The sequence below is a fragment of the Lithobates pipiens genome, unplaced genomic scaffold (genome assembly GCF_037356315.1).
Source record: "Lithobates pipiens isolate NorthernLeopardFrog02 unplaced genomic scaffold, aLitPip1_a1.2 Scaffold_22, whole genome shotgun sequence".
Lineage (NCBI taxonomy): Eukaryota > Metazoa > Chordata > Amphibia > Anura > Ranidae > Lithobates > Lithobates pipiens.
In genome coordinates this window covers 20,358,255-20,377,154 of record NW_027507784.1, presented here as the reverse complement: position 1 = coordinate 20,377,154, position 18,900 = coordinate 20,358,255, and the positions used below count along the sequence as shown (strand labels likewise).

At 41.1% G+C, this 18,900-nt stretch overlaps 1 protein-coding gene and 1 pseudogene across 1 annotated transcript in view; both read right to left on the bottom strand.

Moving 5' to 3' along the window:
• LOC143923384 (uncharacterized) overlaps positions 1-18,900 on the bottom strand; it is a 931,140-nt gene that overhangs the window by 765,524 nt on the left and 146,716 nt on the right. The gene's annotated exons all lie outside the window — the stretch shown is intronic.
• Positions 6,251-7,621, bottom strand: LOC143923379 (heterogeneous nuclear ribonucleoprotein A1 pseudogene; annotated as a pseudogene).

Genomic DNA, 18,900 nt, shown 5'->3' with positions numbered 1-18,900 from the left:
CCCCATTCTAATGTTGCAGTATACATTGAAATGTTTACCACTGCAAGTTAAGTTTAATGTTTGGTTATATTTTTGTTTGTGCTTTTACTTTTATTTTTTTCTTCACAGTATCCTATACACAACTCATAGCGTTCAAAGGGACAGGTATGTTGTGAACCTACAAAATTTGAATCAAAACTTTTCAGTCACTAAATTTTTGGACATTCATAGTCATTTCAGACTACAGATTGTTCACATGGAAGTAGAATTTAAAGCTATTATCAGGCTAGTATGTACTTACTTTTTCCATCTTATTAATATATTATTAATATCCTTTTATGAGTATAAAGTTAATATCTTTAAATACTAATGGTATTAACCATCCAGCAAAAAGAGCGTCGATGTGGCAAATGGCTAACACCCAGCGATGTCAAATATTGTGTATACAAGAAACCCATTTCAAAACAGGCGCTATTCCCACTTGCACCCATAAGAACTTTCCTCACATATTTACAGCATCAGGCCAACAGAAAAAAAGAGGAGTACTTATTGCCATACATCATTCACTTAATTTTCAATTGCATGAATCTATTGTAGATACCAATGGACGATACCTCATATTAATATGTACCATTGATAATACACTTACTACATTGGTAAATGTGTGTGCGCCTAATAAAAGGCAATCCCATTTTCTGAATGGCCTGATGAGAAAAATAGGTAAATGCAGAAAAGGTGCCTTAATAATTTGTGGAGACTTCAACACAATACATGAACAAGAACTAGACACTTCTAATCCCAAAACCAGAAGCAACTGTGCACTTAAATTTTTTTTGAATAAAAGCGATCTCTATGATGTATGGAGATGCCATCATCCTGGAGATCGTGAATACACATATCATTCCCTGGTACATAATACCTATACTCGTATTGATTATATTTTTACGGATAAGTGGTTATTGCAGCGGGTGAGGGAGTCTGACATTGCACCCATCACTTGGACTGATCATGCCCCAATTAGTATGACTATTCTACCTAAACACTCTCAAACGACCCATTTTCTATGGAGAACAAATGCATATCTTATCAAAATGCCTACCTATGCTACAGCTATACAAAACCAGATAACTGAATTCTTTAAATATAATGTGGGATCGGTGTCAGACTCCGCCACCCTATGGGGTGCTCATAAAGCATTTGGTAGGGGAATCCTAATGCAACTGAATGCTCAATTCAGGAAAAATAAAACAAAACTCATTGAGAAACTTACTGCTGACATTAAAACATTAGATTCCCAAAACCAATCTCACTCATCACAACAACTGAAAACTAAACTACAAATATTACGACAGGAACTCAGAACGACTTTATTGGATACATTTGAAAAACATACTAGAAAACTTAAAGCTAAATATTACCATACTAGCAACAAAGCAGGAAAAAACATGGCACTTCGGATCAAAGGCAGATATTCCAAATCAAAGATTCCATATCTATACCACCCTATTACTAGAGAAAAATTGCAAGACCCCCAAGACATAGCGAATGCATTTAGCTGTTATTATAGCTCCCTTTACAATCTTAAAGATGATTCTCAAACTCCCACACCTACCCCAAAGATAATAAGTGATTTCTTAGATACTATTAGTCTCCCATCATTAACTACTGATCAAATCTCTGATCTTAACGTCCCATTTTCAGTGGAAGAAATTGCTAGAACTATAGACTCCCTGCCCAACAATAAATCTCCGGGCCCAGACGGAATGATAGGAGAATACTATAAATTACTTCGAGATATACTGGCTCCCCACTTATGCTCACTTTTTAACGAAGCGACATCCAAATCAGAATTTCCGGCTGAGATGCTTCAGGCCTTGATCATAACACTGCCGAAACCAGGCAAAGAGCCCAATGCTCCCCAAAATTTCAGACCGATTTCATTATTGAACATTGACATCAAAATATACGCCAAAGCAATAGCGAATCGACTGATGAACTACATACCAGACCTCATTCACAAAGATCAATCTGGCTTTACTAAAGGTCGACAATCTTCAGATGCAACAAGACGTCTGATTGATATTATACACTTCACTGAGAGACATCAAACGCCTTCTCTGCTCCTTTCTTTGGATGCAGAGAAGGCGTTTGATAGGGTCCATTGGGGCTATTTACAGTCAGTGCTTTTAAAATTCGGCTTTCATGGAAATATTTTATCAGCAATTTTTGCACTGTATAAGGGCCCCTCAGCGAGAGTATACACAAATGATATGATGTCTAGGCCCTTTGGCATCTCGAATGGAACACGACAAGGTTGCCCCTTATCTCCTTTAATATTTAATTTAGCCATCGAACCTCTAGCAGAACGTATACGATCTGACACAAAACTATCTGGTATAAAAATTGGGCAAATAGATAATAAAATAAGTCTGTTCGCAGATGACATAGTGCTTATAGTGTCTGATCCTATTTCATCTCTCCCGAATCTCCAAAATATACTAACGACATTTGGAGCAGCATCATATTATAAAATCAATGAAACCAAGTCCCATATTTTAGACCTAGGATTAGATAACACAACCAGGCAGTTATTGTCTAATAAATACCCCTACCACTGGAAAGACGAGGGGATTTCTTACTTAGGAATCACTCTCACTAACAAAACAAAACAGTTATTTAAAACAAACTTTTCACCATTTAAGAAACATTTTGAAACAGATCTGACAACACTTAGTAAATTCGAATTTACATGGGCTGGTCCCCTGGCAGCTTTCAAAATGATGACCTTACCAAAATTATTATATCAACTCAGGTCCCTTCCAATATGTATCCCTAAATACTACTTTAAATCCTTACAAAGCAGTTTGTGAAAATATCTATGGAATGGCAAAAAATCCCGTTGCGCATACCATATACTAATTAAACATAGAAATATAGGTGGTGCAACCGAACCTGATCTACAGGATTATTATGACGCAACTCTTTTGACCCAATTGCAAGAATGGTTCTTGCCTACTCCTAAAACTTTATGGGGACAAATTGAGAAAGACATCACACGACAGCCTAATATGCAATTCTGGTTACTTAGTAGGAAAATAAGTCCACAATTACAGCTCAATACCCACCAACGGTGAAAGCGACGCTACACTCTTGGCAGAGAATCATCACATACAAATGGGATAAAACTCCAATAACGGTGTTAAACCCTCCTCTAACAATCATACCAACATTAATTCCTGGCATACAAATACACGACTGGAATTTGGGTCGGGATATCAAACTTGGTTCCTTCTTCGAACAGGGCTCATTAAAGTCTTTTTCTCAGTTAAGTAATGAATTACAGCTTTCGAATTCTGAGCGATCTACATATATTCAAATAGAAAAGTGTCTGCTACACAATCCACAACTCAGAGCTTCAATCTCGGTTAAAATATGGTCTTTCCTCAATAACCATGCCACCTCACAGAAAGGAGTAGCTACAATATACCCAATTCTAGGGGAAAAAAACATACCCAGCAAACTACCTTCCTTCCTTAAATGAGAACAAGATTTGGAGCAAGACTTTTCATTTAAACAATGGATGGCTTCCCTACGAAGCATATATAGGGCCACTGCATGTGTTAAACTATGGGAATTGGCACAAAAAATTGTTCAAAGACAATACCTGACTCCACATATCCTAGCAAAATTCAAGGGGAACTCGTCACCTAATTGCTGGAGAAATTGTACCCAATTGGGGACCCTATTTCATATTATGTGGGACTGCCCAAGCTTACATAACTACTGGCAGGCAATCTCCCATTTACTCACTTCCGTAACAGGTATTGTCCTTCAACTTTCACCAGAACTAGCCATTCTGAATATGAATTTACATACGATTCCCAAACAATATTGTAAAGTAGTAACACATATACTTTTAGCTGCGAGACTATCCATAACTAGAAAATGGAAAACTGACTCTCTTCCTACTATGACAGAAGTTATAGAATTAACCCAACTCCACCACTCCTACTAATTGTTATTTCCTAATGATAAATCCCTATATATTAAGGAACAACAACTATGGGAACCTTGGAGTACATGGTACAAAAATTATACTTCCACAATTTAGATAATGCTGATTATTTAATCATATAGAAGAAAGAACTCCTGTGCGTTTTAATATTTTTTGGATGGCTTTAAAAATAATTTCATAACAAAGTGACAAATATATCAAATGTCTGTTTATCTGAATTGAGCTGCGGAGTAAGAATAGATCTTTATTTTCCTTCATAAAAGATAACTACTGTGTTTGAATTTCCTTTAGGATGTTGGCCTAGGTACTCCAAGACACAGATAGATCCCTGTGAGGGGTGTCTTGGGGTCCAGAAGTGGCCATTATCCATATTGCTATTTATAAATCTTACAATAATTATATTACGGACTTTATTATACAAGTTCTAAGAGACTTACTCTTGTTCAAGTCCCTTTATGACTATGAATATTAGATACTTGGGAATACTACTTTATTCTTTATTGTGGAGTATTTGTTTCTATGCTATATTGTGCTGAGAAAACCCTGTCACTACATTATACTGTGTTATGTTACTTTTATTACTATATATTATTTTTTTTGTTTTGTAACCCTTGTTGTAACTAACTCTGCTAAAAATCTCAATAAAAACATTTGAAAAGAAAGATGAAAGCAGATATTCAACCACCAATCAATATATGTTCTCCTTTAAGGCTCCTATAGAACTATCTCTCAAAGGACCTCAAAAGAAAAAAAGACCTCCAATAGTGCAACACTGTAAAAACTTTAATCCTAAAATTTATAATCCACTCGTTAATGCACTCACATGAACACAAATGAAAGAAAGCACTTCAAAGATCACATCAAATCACTTCAATCCTCAGCAACAGCGCACTCTACTCCAAGGCATTGGTGGTCACAGTGGGTACTAGTTAGGTTGGCAGCATAAAAACTGTCTCTCACCCTTCCTTCTGCTGCTTGGTACCTCACAGCGGAGCTTACAGTTTGAATCCGGTGCCACAACCTTCTATTATTGTCCCTCTTGTTCAACACCTCCTTCCGCCTCAGTTGCAGTGCTCAGTACATCAAAGATAGTTGCCAGATAGCCACGCCCCCAACATGTTTCGTCATAGGACTTAATCATGGGATTGGCTATCTGGCTCCCTATTCCGCCTTTTATTCTAATGGCAACCATCCCATAATAATGTTGTACATCACCGCGCCTGCGCCGTCACAGGCTCCAATAAGAAACCTGAGTTCCCTATCTAACCAATCAGCACATCGTACGGACTGCTAGCGACTGCTAAACCCCTTCACCGCACGTCTCCTTCCATAGGGTCGGCGGGACGCAGAGGAACTCTCACCTATTCGGCTGCCTTCCCGTCAGCCCATCATCGCTCGGCTGCGCATGCGCAGATATCAACAGTCTTCCATTCATAGATGCTAGTAACCAAGTGTCAGTACGTCACCGCTCGGCTGCGCATGCGCGGATATCAACAGTCTCCCATTCATAGATGCTAATAAACCAGTGTCAGCACTCACTATCACTCAAATGCATGCCGCACCTACATGGGTAATTAAACTCTACATCTCCTGGGAATAACTGCACAGATGGCTACAAAAGCTGGTACAATCCTACACATGCCTTCATGACTCTATATATGCCTCTCCGCGCACATACATGTGTCTACTTCCTCTGTTACTCATGTACAGGAGCCAACAGGCTTCTTCCACTTATAGCCCTACATATATGTAGCCTCAATGTTGTAGTGTCACATTATTACAGCAAACTTCTGTGTCCCCATCTATATAAAAGCAAGGCAAAGTATCCCTGTGTCACCAATGCCTCGGCATTTACATTATCATTTATTTCTAAAAGTACATAAAAACTTTCCATAGTGGTACACCTCAACAACACAGGACTGAACTAAGCCCAATAATCAGTAAAAATAAAAATAAAATACAGTAAAATAAACTATAAATATGTGCGTTAATATATAGATGCATATATACATTATTATACGCACCCCCATACACTCTTATGTATGTGTGCACAAATATACGCATACCTCCACACACATATACATAATAAAAACATATATAAAAACTTTTTTTTTTTTTTTTTTTTTTTTAAAAAAAAAAAAAAAAAAAGGGGGGACACATTTATTCAAGAGTCATGATGCCTTTACAATTAAAAAAATAAAATAAACTAAAAAAGAATCCTATACAATAAAACCCAGTCCTAGGAATGCGTGACACTTCAACAATACATTAATATTAAGTCTTCATATTTCTTCCTGTGTTTTTCCTCACACATAAAGATTTGCTAACATTTCTTCATGTAGCAGCTATGCCCTGCCACAACTGTGCTTGGCTGAATTCAACTTGTGTAGTAACCTGTCGCTTGCCTGGCTGTCCTCTCCTGCTAAGCATTTCCTAAAGCTGTTTAAAATCTTCTTCCGCCGCCACCATATCCACTGCCACCGCTGGATCCACCTCCATAGCCACCGCCACTATAAGGTCCAGAATTCCTTGCACTGTAATTTCCACCTTTCATTGGCCCAAAGTTTGATGATGACTGGTTATTGAAGCTGCCGAAGTCACTGTAGCTGCCGCTACCGCCACCACCGCTGCTGCCACCAAAGTTGCCATTTCCACCACCAAATCCACTGCCCCCGCCACTATAGCCATCGTATCCACCACCACTTCCACCATAACCAGCTTGGCCGCCGCCTCCTCCATAACCTTGTCCACCTCCATATCCACGGTTTCCAGAGTAGGGTGGGTTGCTTCCATAACTATCATTGCCAAATCCATTGTTGTAGCCACCATCACCACCTCCATATCCACCACGTCCACTAAAACCACCACCTCCTCCCCTGCTTCCACCAAAGTTTCCTCCACGGCCACCATAGCTTTCACTGCCACCAAAACCACCTCCACCACCACCACGTCCAAAGATTCCTCCTCCTCCGCCACCACGTCCTCTTTGGCTGGAAGATGCTGTGGACATCTCTTGCCTGGACAAAGCTTTCCTTACTTCACAATTGTGGTCGTTGATGGTATGGTATTTCTGAATGACAATTTTGTCGACTGAATCATGGTCTTCAAAAGTAACAAAGGCAAAGCCCCTTTTCTTTCCATTAGCACGGTCTGTCATTATCTCAACAGCTTCTATCTTTCCATACTGTTCAAAATAGTCTCTTAAGTGAGATTCTTCTGTGTCCTCTTTTATTCCTCCAACAAAGATTTTCTTAACTGTTAGATGTGCTCCTGGTCTTTGGGAGTCCTCTCTGGAAACTGCTCGTTTAGGTTCCACCATGCGACCATCCACCCTATGTGGTCTTGCATTCATAGCAGCATCAACTTCCTCAGTGTTAGCATAAGTAACAAAGCCAAAGCCACGGGAACGCTTTGAGCCTGGATCTCTCATGACCACACAGTCGGTTAGGGCGCCCCATTGTTCAAAATGGTTTCGAAGGCTTTCGTCTGTGGTCTCGAAGCTTAAACCGCCAATGAAAAGCTTGCGGAGTTGTTCAGGTTCCTTGGGTGCCTCTGACTTATGCATGATGACAATACACGGCTGTTCCTCCGATCTAAAGACGACTACCACACCAGGCTCCCACCGCTGCGATATAAAAACTTTTTAACACTAAACTAATCTAGTTGATTCTTTTTTGCACAGATGAACAGATATTCTAATTCCACCCACTTTATAGTTACTCTAAGTGATCATCTTCCTCCCCCCAGGTCACTAATTTTCATTAATCACCCTCAAAGGATATGGATAATTCAATAGGGACACTTCTGATGTAGAACAGATATCAATACTCAACCCACTGTCCCCACTGATTATTCGATTATTCAAATGTCAAGAATTATTAATAAAGCAATTTACATCCAATTCGATGTTCATTCCCCTTGGTGCCAGACTTCTCATCAAAAAGATCCATTTCGTTTCCCTCTGGGATAGATCCCTCACCCGATTTGAACCCCTCCAAGAGGGATGAACATAATCTATACCACAAAACTGTAGGAGGCTAGGGTCTTTTGATGACATTTTTAAAATGCATTGATACACTGTGATACTGGTAACCCTTCCGGATATTAGCCAGATGTTCAGAGATCCGTATCCTCAGTAACCTCTTAGTGCGACCCACATAAAATATATTACAGGGACACCATAATAGATATACAACATACGACATATTACATGTCATAAATTCATTTATATTAAAGATTTCTCCCTCTCCATTAGTTACTGAGGTTACGCCCCTATTTAGTCGTCGAACAGTTCTACAGCAGAGGCATCTTCTGCACGCGTAGAACCCTTTCAATTCTCCGGAAATGGTCTGTCTCAACGGGGGGTTAATTATCTTTTTAACAATCTTATCCCCAATATTGGGTGCCCTTCTATAGATAAATTTGGGACGAATAGGTAATGTTGGTCCCAAATATTTATCTCTCCCCAAAATATGCCAGTGTTTAGCAAAGATCTGTTCGATCTCTCTATATTGGTAGTGGTATCCTGACAAAAATTTAAACTGATGTTGTGTGCCATCCATCCCCTTAGTGCGTCCCTGAAGGCACGTCTCCCTGGGAATATTGGCAACCTCCCCAATAGTGATATCCAAGCAAGTGCCCTCATAGCCCTTCTGCATAAACCTATTTCTCAAGACCTTGGATTGAATCACAAAGTCCTCATCAGTAGTGCAATTACGGCGGACCCTTAAAAATTGCCCTTTCAGAATATTCCTGATCCAGGAAGGGTGGTGCCCACTACTCGTGGACAGATAGCTATTACGGTCCGTGGTCTTGAAAAATACAGTTGTCTTCAAATGGCTCCCCTTCCTTTCTATGGTGAGGTCCAGAAAATTTACACTCGTAGAGCTAATGTTGAAGTCCAATCTGATATTGTTAGAATTGGAATTCAATCTCTCCAAAAACTCCCTAGCTGACTGTTCGGTCCCAACCCAAATAAAGAACAGGTCATCTATGAATCTTCGGTAAAAGATTAGCTGTTGAGGGTTATTCACAAACACAAACATATCCTCCCACTCAGCCATGAATAGGTTGGCGAGGCTCGGAGCATACTTAGCCCCCATTGCCACGCCAACACATTGGGAATAAAACATCCCACCATACCAAAAGTAGTTGTGGGCCATGCAGAACTCCAACGCATGGCCCACAAATACCTTCCAGGAATGGGAGATATCATCCCTCCTGCTCATAGCCCAATTAAGGGCCAGCAGGGCATCCTGATGTTGGATGATGGTATACAGGCTTGCCCCATCAGCCTTCACCAGATATACCTCGGCCATAGGGGGCACAGATACCTCACTCAATGCTCTTAAAAGGTCAGTAGTGTCCCTCAAATACGCTCTCGTGTTTCTTACACTAGGTTGGAGGGATTTATCCAGGTATTCGCCTAATCTAGACGTCACTGATCCTATCCCGTTCACAATAGGACATGGAGGGGAGCCACCACGTCCTTGTGAATCTTAGGTAGGGTATAAATCACTGGTATCCTACAGGATAGGAACTAAATATTTAGCTTCTTTAGTGTTCAAAACACCCTTTCCATACAATTACAACAATTAAAGCCTCCAACTGACTTTTATATTCACCCGTAGGGTCTGAGTCTAGTTTTTTGTACGTGGTAGTATCACTTAGTAGCTCCTTTATCTGGTTTTCATAAAAGGACCTATCCAGAATAACGACCCCACCCCCCTTGTCAGCTGGGCGTATAATAATTTATTTTTTATCCTCTAGGGACGTAATCCCATCTTTAAAGTGTCTCGCATTGACACCTTTCTTAAGGGGCAGTTCTTCTAGATCAGTCAATACTAGATTTTTGAATACTTCTACAAAGTGATTACTCGCAATCTGGGGGTTGAATAGGGAATGATTCTTCAATCCACTATCACTCTGAGTGACCCCTTTTCTATCTGTTGGTTGTACCCTAATGGGATGCATCAAAAAATACTTTTTGATGTTCAAAGTGTGTATATACCTATGGATATCCATATATACCTCAAATTTATTCATAACTTTTCTCGGGGCACATTTAAGACCCGTATTTAAGATATTCAGCTCATTAGTGTTTAATTGAACCCCACTCAGATTAAAAATACCATCATTTAATTGTCCCTCATTCTCTTTCTTGGATTGTTTAGACTGTTTTCGCCTTCCTGCACGGCACCCCCTCCGTCTCTTGTAGCTGGACTATTTTGTTGGGGGGGTCCATTTCTTTGACCATTGTATGTCCCTGAACCTCGCCCCCTCGGGGTCCCTCCCCCCCTTCCACCTCTCCCCCTCTGATTTAAAAAAGGTGGAGGAGGAAGGTGCTGTGATGAATATGTAGTTCCACTATATCTTCTCCCTGTGTCCTCCTGTCTCAGAGGCGTAAATCAATTATATAATGGTATAGGGATTTCCCTATTACTTTCATACCTATCCACCCCCTCTTGTATCCATCTATGGGCTACATAAGGTGCATATTGTGCTGAATATGGATATCTGTTCATCTGTGATGATTGGTATTCATAATAACTTGGTGGATATCCTTCCAGTCTTTCCACCGGTGTCACCTTTGGTGAATGGTAACCACCCTGGGGATTTGATCTCCTCTGTTGGACATTTCCATAGCCAGGGCCAGAGGCCTGGGGCATGGGTGTTTTATTATTAGTAGCATTAGTCTTCCCTTTTCCTTCTCTGATCTTATCCCCCTGTTTCTGGATTTTACTAAGTGGATCCCTGTCCCTAGGGGTCTCCTGAAAATCACTCTCAATTATGCCATTCACCAGCCACGCATACATTTTATTATTCCTGAAGTCTGCTGCATCCCTATTGTATTTCTTTACCTTCTTTTTTTGGATATCTCTATCCCATTTTTCCAACTTCTTCTTCATCATACTATTAAACTCCCTCATTTGATTAGTGTCACCCAAAGGCTCTAACTTAATCTTAATCTGTTCAATCTGTTCCTTCAACTTCGCTAGTTCTGCATGGCCCACAACTACTTTTGGTATGGTGGGATGTTTTATTCCCAATGTGTTGGCATGGCAATGGGGGCTAAGTATGCTCCGAGTTTCGCCAACCTATTCATGGCTGAGTGGGAGGATAGGTTTGTGTTTGTGAATAACCCTCAACAGCTAATCTTTTACCGAAGATTCATAGATGACCTGTTCTTTATTTGGGTTGGGACCGAACAGTCAGCTAGGGAGTTTTTGGAGAGATTGAATTCCAATTCTAACAATATCAGATTAGACTTCAACATTAGCTCTACGAGTGTAAATTTTCTGGACCTCACCATAGAAAGGAAGGGGAGCCATTTGAAGACAACTGTATTTTTTTTCAAGACCACGGACCGTAATAGCTATCTGTCCACGAGTAGTGGGCACCACCCTTCCTGGATCAGGAATATTCTGAAAGGGCAATTTTTAAGGGTCCGCCATAATTGCACTACTGATGAGGACTTTGCAATTCAATCCAAGGTCTTGAGAAATAGGTTTATGCAGAAGGGCTATGAGGGCACTTGCTTGGATATCACTATTGGGGAGGTTGCCAATATTCCCAGGGAGACGTGCCTTCAGGGACGCACTAAGAGGATGGATGGCACACAACATCAGTTTAAATTTTTGTCAGGATACCACTACCAATATAGAGAGATCGAACAGATCTTTGCTAAACACTGGCATATTTTGGGGAGAGATAAATATTTGGGACCAACGTTACCTAGTCGTCCCAAATTTATCTATAGAAGGGCACCCAATATTGGGAATAAGATTGTTAAAAAGATAATTGACCCCCCGTTGAGACAGACCATTTCCGGAGAATTGAAAGGGTTCTACGCGTGCAGAAGATGCCTCTGCTGTAGAACTGTTCGACGACTAAATAGGGGCGTAACCTCAGTAACTAATGGAGAGGGAGAAATCTTTAATATAAATGAATTTATGACATGTAATATGTCGTATGTTGTATATCTATTATGGTGTCCCTGTAATATATTTTATGTGGGTCGCACTAAGAGGTTACTGAGGATACGGATCTCTGAACATCTGGCTAATATCCGGAAGGGTTACCAGTATCACAATGTATCAATGCATTTTAAAGAATGTCATCAAAAGACCCTAGCCTCCTACAGTTTTGTGGTATAGATTATGTTCATCCCTCTTGGAGGGGTTCAAATCGGGTGAGGGATCTATCCCAGAGGGAAACGAAATGGATCTTTTTGATGAGAAGTCTGGCACCAAGGGGAATGAACATCGAATTGGATGTAAATTGCTTTATTAATAATTCTTGACATTTGAATAATCGAATAATCAGTGGGGACAGTGGGTTGAGTATTGATATCTGTTCTACATCAGAAGTGTCCCTATTGAATTATCCATATCCTTTGAGGGTGATTAATGAAAATTAGTGACCTGGGGGGAGGAAGATGATCACTTAGGGTAACTATAAAGTGGGTGGAATTAGAATATCTGTTCATCTGTGCAAAAAAGAATCAACTAGATTAGTTTAGTGTTAAAAAAGTTTTTATATATGTTTTTATTATGTATATGTGTATGGAGGTATGCGTATATTTGTGCACACATACATAAGAGTGTATGGGGGCGCGTATAATAATGTATATATGCATCTATATATTAACGCACATATTTATAGTTTATTTTACTGTATTTTATTTTTATTTTTACTGATTATTGGGCTTAGTTCAGTCCTGTGTTGTTGAGGTGTACCACTATGGAAAGTTTTTATGTACTTTTAGAAATAAATGATAATGTAAATGCCGAGGCATTGGTGACACAGGGATACTTTGCCTTGCTTTTATATAGATGGGGACACAGAAGTTTGCTGTAATAATGTTACACTACAACATTGAGGCTACATATATGTAGGGCTATAAGTGGAAGAAGCCTGTTGGCTCCTGTACACGAGTAACAGAGGAAGTAGACACGTATGTGCGCGGAGAGGCGTATATAGAGTCATGAAGGCATGTGTAGGATTGTACCAGCTTTTGTAGCCATCTGTGCAGTTATTCCCAGGGGAGGTAAAGTTTAATTACCCATGTAGGTGCGGTATGCATTTGGGTGATAGTGAGTGCTGACACTGGGTTATTAGCATCTATGAATGGGAGACTGTTGATATCCGCGCATGCGCAGCCGAGCGGTGACGTACTGACACTGGGTTACTAGCATCTATAAATGGGAGACTGTTGATATCTGTGCATGCGCAGCCGAGCGGTGACATGCTGACGGGAAGGCAGCCGAATAGGTGAGAGTTCCTCTGCGTCCCGCCGACCCTATGGAAGGAGACGTGCAGTGAAGGGGTTTGCGCAGGCGCTAGCAGTCCATACGATGTGCTGAGTGGTCAGATAGGGAACTCAGGTTTCTTATTGGAGCCTGTGCCGGCGCAGGCGCGGTGACGTACAACATTATTATGGGATGGTTGCCATTAGAATAAAGGGCGGAATAGGGAGCCAGAGTGCGCTGTTGCTGAGGATTGAAGTGATTTGATGTGATCTTTGAAGTGCTTTCTTTCATTTGTGTTCATGTGAGTGCATTAACCAGTGGATTATAAATTTTAAAATTAAAGTTTTTACAGTGTTGCACTATTGGAGAATGGAGATCTTTTTTTCTTTTGAGGTCCTTTGAGAGATAGTTCTATAGGAGCCTTAAAGGAGAACATATATTGATTGGTGGTTGAATATCTGCTTTCATCTTTCAAGAGATCTAATGCTTAATTAGCTTAGCACGAGAGTGCTCTGCAGCTGGTGAGTGCTCCAACCAGGGGGGCTCTGCAGCTGGTGAGTGCTCCAACGAAGGGGGTCACGAACACTGATGGTGTGGTGAAGGCTTTATATAATCGTTTGGACACTGATTAGATTTGCACACGGAAAAAGAATTAGGATTGGAAGATTCTTTTTCAAAGATTTTTTTCATTGATTTTTTCATTTATTTCCTATGGACTATTTCATAAATTTTTTTCTGTTTTAAAGAATATTAATATTTGTATTTACATCTCTTTGGTTTAGGATAATCACATTGAGTGTGTTATTCACAAATATTTTATAAGAAATTGTATATATTTGATTAATTGTATATGTTATATTTGGTTGTATATATACCTTTAGGAGTAACACGGAGTGATAGGTGAGAGGTATAGCTAATGAGGTAATCTTTTACACAGTACTAGCGCTACAAGGTGTTATTTATGTGGTAATTTGGATTAACAGATTTATATTCACCTTCTTGTTTATATAGTTATATATTTAAGTAGCGGCTGGAGATTTGGAGGGATTTGTGTTGGCGCGGTGATGATACGCTTATTGGGCAATTTTTGATTTGTGTATATAGTTTTTGCATATATATATATATATATATATATATATATATATATATATATATATATATATATATATATATGTTGGCCGCTATTTGCATCTTTATGGATTCATTTGATAACGGTTGCTGGCTTAGACATACAATTTTTTTTTGCTTGTTTTAGCAGTGTGACTACTGTGGCTGAGCAAAGTTCCGGTCCGTGATTAGCCCCCTTGGTTTTGTTTTCTTTTGGGGCTTCAGCTGGTTGGAATGCAGTTAATTTCTGCCATTAGGTTGACGTCCCGCCTATATAATGCACTTTAATGCACATCTAGCCACACCCCTGAAACAATTAAAATTTGAAAAGTATTCAAAAACAATTTGAATTTCATCCGATTTTTTTCTTTTCATTATTTCGAATCTGGATCATGTGAGTGCAATAGTCTCATGTTTTACTAATAAAGCTATAATAAGGATCACTGCACCATGAGGTTTATTCCTTTATATTCCATGTGATGATTACTTACGGTGTAATTTCTGGGATGGAATGTGGAGACCAGGATACCTGTATCCATCCTGCTGGACCTGATTGATCACGGTTGATCAAGAGCAAGGGGTCGCATCTAATTCAATGCTCATTTGACCCCTGTGATGAGGGTCTAAAGAGGAGGGTAAGAGGCAGTGTGTTTGGGTGCCGGTGGTGGTTTTCATCTCCTATTCACTCTTCAAACATACCTCATGAACTGTGCGGTCTTTATTAACCCTTGAGGACCGAAAGGCCTTTGGACATTGCTGCACCTATCTTTTGTACAGTATTTGTAGCTGCTGACTTTTAACCACTTGTGGATCGCCCACCGTAGATATACTGCGACAGGGCAGCCGCTCTGCACTAGACATGTGCAGAACGAAAAAATATGTTTCGATTCGTTATTTACATAAAACTAATTTAACGAAAAACTAATTTATTGTTTAATTTGTTTTTGGAAGTCATTTTGTTTATTCATTTTCAAATCAAATTCAAAAAGTTTTAAAACTTGAATAGTTTTCCAATTTCCAAAAAGAATAAAATAGAATAGAAAATATTGGAATAGAATATAAAATTTTTTGTTTTATTATCATGTTCACAGAGTCAGGCCTGTAGCGGTTCAAACAGTCCCTGACAGCTAGACAGTGGCGGAATTATAGGGGTCGCTGAGATCGCCAAGGCGACCGGGCCCCATGCTGCAGGGGGGCCTTGAGGGCCCCCCTGTATATCTGAAGGAGCGGGCGGCTGAGACCGAGCTCCCCGATCTTCAGCCGAAGTGTAATCGGCACTGTGCGGGGAGCTCGGAGCCATCACACTGCTTATAACTAAAGTGAAAGCAGTGTGTGCTCTTTGTCTCCCCCTACAGTGCAGTACCCGGCAGGAAGAGGTAAGATAAAGCACTGCCGTTTTTGAAAAGACTTTATGTGTGTGCATGTGTGTAGATGGCTAGCGGGCAGGGGGGCACACTGGGGGCATTCAAGGGCACACTAGCAGCATTTGATGGCACACTGGCAGCATTTAATGGCACAGTGGCTGCAATTGATGGCACAGTTGTAGCATTTGAGGGCACAGTGGCAGCGTTAAATGGGCACAGTGGCAACGTTTGGCACAGTGGCTGCAATTGATGGCATGGTGGCAGTATTTGAGGGCACAGTGGCAGCGTTAAATGGGCACAGTGGCAGTGTTAAATTGGCACGTGGCAGCGTTTGATGGCACGGTGGCAGCGTTTGATGGCACGGTGGCAGCGTTTGATGGCACAATGACAGCGTTTGATGGCACAGTGGCAGCGTTTGTTGGGCACAGTGGCTGCGATTGATGGCACAGTGGCTGCATTTGAGGGTACAGTGGCAGCGTTTGACGGCACAGTGGCTGCATTTGATGATTTGGTTTATAAAAATTTGTGTGCCCCCCAAAAACTTTGAGCACCAGCTGTTTAGATGTATGTATACACATTTTATGTATCTGCATTTAATCCTGCCCCCCCTTCCCATATTAGAGCTGGGCGATTTTCTAAAAAAAAAAAATTGTCATTTAAAAAAAAAAAAACTCGATTCACAACTCGAATCCAATTTTTTTTATGGACACCCCGCCAGTCCTGAGGAGCTGCGGGCAGTTTTTAGGTGAGGCCGTGGCTTCGCCCTAGTCCGCAGGTCCGGCCTCGTGGACTAGGCCGAAGCCGCGGCCTCACCTAAAAACTCCTGCCCGCATATCCTCAGGACCGGTGCGGTGTCAGCACCGATCCTGGTGAAAAAAAACTATTTGCTGAAAATTTGAATCGATTTGACCTCTCAACTCAATTCAAGATTCAAATCGATTTTTTTCCCCAGCCCTACCCCATATGTGTACAATCAGAACTGATTTTTTTTCTTGCTTGTTCAAAGTACCAGCAAAAAAATGCTATTCCTCTGAAAAGCGATCTGAGCATTTGACAGCTGGTAAAGGGGCAATATGTTGCCTCCTGACCACCTTTTTTTTTATTTTTTATTTTTTTTAATAACAAACATGTTATACTTACCTTCACTGTGCAGCTCGTTTTGCACAGAGTGGCCCCGAACCTTGTATTCTGGGGTCCCTCGGTGGCTCTCGTGGCTCCTCCTCTTATCAGACAACCCCCTAGGAGAAGCGCTCTCCCGGTGGGGGGTTACCTTGCAGGCGCCCCCGATGCCCGTGTCATTGGATTTTATTAACAGCAGTGGGAGCCAATGGCTGAGCTGCTATCAATCTATCCAATCAGGAGCCGAGAACCCCGGGCAAAGGAAGAGCGCATCTCCACCTGGTGAAGTTCCAGGGCTCAGGTAAGTAAAACGGCGGGGGCTGGGGTTCCGGTGACTGCCAGGTGTTTTTTCACCTTAATGCATAGGATGGATTAAGGTGAAAAAACATGAGGGTTTACAACCCCTTAAATGCATCATCACTATGCTGCAACTGCATGCAATGCACACAGTTGCAGGGGGATTGCAGTGCAGCCCCATTCACCTAGGGATGTACTTAAAGGGTGCCCTGACTGGAAAAAGCTTGAGAAACACCGACATAGAGGAACCCATCTCTCCATTTTCCTCCTGCAGCCGCTGAATGCCTGTGGAAGGGAGAGGTGAAGAAGCGGCGGCAAATGGAGAAATTGGTTCCTTTACATGCAGCCATCCACTTGCAACCAGGTCCTGTTGTTCCGCCACCAAACTCGGAGTAAAGGGCCCTGTCAGGGGGGCCCTTCATGGTTTCTTGCATCGGGCCCTGAAGGTTCTAGTTACGCCACTGCAGCTAGATGCTTTTTTGCTTGTGAGTCGCACTAGGTACCTGTAAATTTAGCGGCTAAAATGTCCAAAGAAAGGTATACTAGTGAAGAGACCTACACGTTACTGAGCATAATAGATGAGAGCGCAGGGGAAGCCTCACTTTTCTTTTGTTACATAATACATACAATTACACAACCTTAAGTTACTTCCCCTTTTCTTTCTTGACCACAATTCCTTTGGCATAGCGCCTGGAATACATTCCCTTTTCTTTTTTTTTTATTTATAATATTCTTAAACTTGTGTTAACCAAAAAGGTAAAAATCTAAAAATTTTAAATCCCCAAGCATTGTTAAACAGCTTAAACACAATTAAAAACCATTTGCATGAATAACCATCCCCTTGTTTTGTAACGGGTACTTGTGCAATGCCAAGTTCCCATTTCTTTAATTTCAATATCAACAACTGGGCTCATCGGAACAATTACTTAGGCTGCTTTCACACTAGGGCGGGAGCGGCGTCGGCGGTAAAGCGCCGCTATTTTTAGCGGCGCTTTACCGTCGTTTTAGCGGCGGTCTGCGGGCGCTAGCGGGGTGGTTTTAATCCCCGTTAGCAGCCGAAAAAGGGTTAAACCCGCCCGCAAAGCGCCGCTGCAGCAGCGCTTTGCCGGCGGTATTGCCGCGGTGTCCCATTGATTTCAATGGGTAGGAGCGGTATAGGAGCGGTGAATACACCGCTCCTTCACCGCTCCAAAGATGCGGCTAGCAGGACTTTTTTCACCGTCCTGCCAGCGCATCGCTCCAGTGTGAAAGCCCTCCGGCTTTCACACTGGAGGGAAAGGGGCCGTTTTTTTTCAGGCGCTAGACAGGCGCTATTTTAGCGCTGTAACGCCCGAATACCGCCCCAGTGTGAAAGGGGCCTTAAACATTACATATAACTCCACCATAGGCTCTTCTACAAAATCTACAATGCAATTTTTTTAACACTTCATGTAAATTACATCAATCCGAAATATAGTACACATGTTGATATTGAAAAATACCTTCCAAACATTCAACAATGTAAGGATAGGCAATGGCACAATTAAAAACATTCCTTAAAGTGATTTAAAGGATGAAGTGAAGCCAACCAAACAAAATGATACCACATCCCAAGTATTCAATATAAACAAGGAAAGCAGGGGGAGAGGTGACTAGCCTCAACGGGACTTGTAACGGTATCAAACATTACATATGAAAAAAATCGCATAGCAATCAATTTTTAAAAAAAAAACGAATTTTCTTAGAAATGTATTATACAAAAACATAACAGATTTTGCTAAAACAGCAC